Below are 2,500 nucleotides of genomic sequence, written 5' to 3'. Positions count from 1 at the left end.
CAATCTCCGTTCCCAGCTGAGCATTAAGTCCTCAATCCGCATTCGATCGCTACCGACGTCATTTACTTGGCGTTGCTTCATAGACAAATCGACCGACGTCTTCGCTCAGCCTTGCCCAGCGGGCGAAGTGTCAGAATGTTTGTCAGTATGTCGACGGTCGCCAGCAGTATTCGCCATGGCGCACTCGTGGCAGCGCCCGGGGGAGGCGGCGGTGTCGTGGTCGGTCGCCCTCTCCCGGCGCGCCCTGGTGGCGCACTGGCACTTCCTGGTGGTGGTGCTGCAGCTCAACGGGCTCCTCGGCTGCAGCGGCTGGCCGCCGCGCTGGTCGCGCGCATGGATGTGCTACGCCTTAGTGTCTCTGGTAGCACTCAGCACTGCCAGAGCAATTATGCTTTTGGCTGTAATTCAGGTCGGTTAAACATATGGGGTTTCAAAACCGAAGGCATCAAGGTGCAGCTGATAAAGAGGGGGGAGGGGGGGGGGGAGCGTTGTCGACATCCGGAGAGTGGGTCCGTCATTCGCCGTTCCGATTTGTCAAGGTTCAGCTGGTTGAGCCTACACCACCTGCTCTCATGACGCCTGATACGTAGGCAACATCTCGCTTGCAGTACACGCGGGTACTGCGGGGTGGCCTACCGCGAGTCTCGCAGGCGCCGAGCTCCCGCCATTTGTGGAATAGATCTGGGGGAAAAAAATGAACGTACTTTCGAGGCGAATTCATTAACGGGTTTGCGGAGAAAATGGCGTATCTTTCGTATCTTTCACTAGAGAGACTATAGCCGACCCCCCACTCCATCTTTTCCTCTTTCCCCCTGGTGATATAAGCAAACTTTTAAAAACTTGCAACCGATTGATGTTAAATGTCGAAACCACATAGGCCGCTGTCAACGTATCGAAGAATACTGGGACACCGGACGACATTTCGTTCATCTTCTACCTCTTTACGTGCGACATCATTGGGAGGGCCATTTCATTCCTGCTGGTCCAGGTTAGCGAGCGCGGGAGCCCGGCGGGGGTCATAGCCTTGCTCCTCCCTCCTCGTCCAAGTCCAACCTGCTATCGCCTTGCTGCAGGTGGTCGTGGTGCGCCATTCCCGCGACCTGAGCCTGCTCGTGCGAGCTACACTCCTCTACTTACGCTCCTTCTCGGGACCGAAGCACAAGCGCGGGTCGCGCCAAGCTGTTCTACTTTGCCTCGGAGCGAACTTCACATTCTACATGGTCTACAGCTGTTCTACTTTGCCTCGGAGCGAACTTCACATTCTACATGGTCTACTGCATCAAGCACCTAGTACGCGTGCCCAATTGACCCTTTCAGAATTAGCGAAGTGAAGAAAAAGGTGAAGAACAATAGACCGGAAACAGTAGCTTTCGATCGTACCCAAAACACTTGAATAAAATGATCATCATATTATACAATATATACAATTATTTTGATGAGTCTTCAAAAACATTTGGGTTAGTAAAGGCAACTGTTTCCTGCCTGTTGTTCTTCACCTTGTTCTTCACTTCGCTAATTTCGAAAGGGTCTATTGACCAGCCGTTACCATACTACACACGGTCTAACCCTTTGACGCTCTGTTTCTGTCCTAAAGGATATGTATTTGACGAGCTGGCCTGGTGTGCGCTTGATCGTCTATGCCATGATGCCGTCCATGCTCGCCAGCACGATCCAGGATACGTTTGTGCACATCGTATCCGCCAACGTGGACTTCGTGGCGGCCATCGCAGACGGGGTGCAGGAGCACATCGACGCACTCCTGCGGCTTGGTGCGCGCATGCAGGTAGGGCCCGCACACCGCCGGGTCACTGGGAGGGTCACCGGGAGCGTCATCGCGGTCACCGATAGAGTCCGTGCACGAGACGAGCTCGGCGACGAGGAGGGCGACGCACGCGTGCTGGCACTCGGCCTGCGCGCGCTCCGGGTGCGCTACCAGTGCGTGCAAGATGTCGTGCACGCCACCAACTGGCTGTACGGCGGGTTCAACGTGATCACCGTCACCATCTCGTTGATCCGGGGAGTGGTGTTCCTGTACTGCGGCGTGCTGGTCACATTAGTGCTCGCCGGCAAGCTGGGGGACTACGACTACGGGGACATTCCCCTTCGCGAGTCGGATGGAGCCTGGTTACTGGGCTGGGGCATCATGCTCGTCGGCAAACTGGTGTTCATCTGCGCCATTGGACAACAGATGAGCTCTGAGGTGAGTTTGGGTGGATTGAGCCCAAGGCTTGGTGAAGTTCAGTTTGGGTGAGCCATCCTTCTGTCGACTTATTGCAGAGTTCTAGGATTTCTGACGCCTTGCAGACAGGAATAACACGCTACCCGGACATGGATCCTACAATCGAACGAGAAGTAAGTTGCTTCTTTCATCATACCAGCTACAGGACCTATGTTCATATCTACTTTTCGCGACTTTACAGATTCAGTGGTTTATCCGCCAGATACGAATACAGGAGATTCGATTTGGTGCTTACGACCTCTTTTATTTTGATTTGAAATC

Source organism: Frankliniella occidentalis, unplaced genomic scaffold (genome assembly GCF_000697945.3).
Source record: "Frankliniella occidentalis isolate FOCC.00 unplaced genomic scaffold, Focc_3.1 Scaffold226, whole genome shotgun sequence".
NCBI classification, from domain to species: domain Eukaryota; kingdom Metazoa; phylum Arthropoda; class Insecta; order Thysanoptera; family Thripidae; genus Frankliniella; species Frankliniella occidentalis.
The sequence above is the reverse complement of the archived record's forward strand: the minus strand, read 5'-3'. Positions refer to the sequence as shown.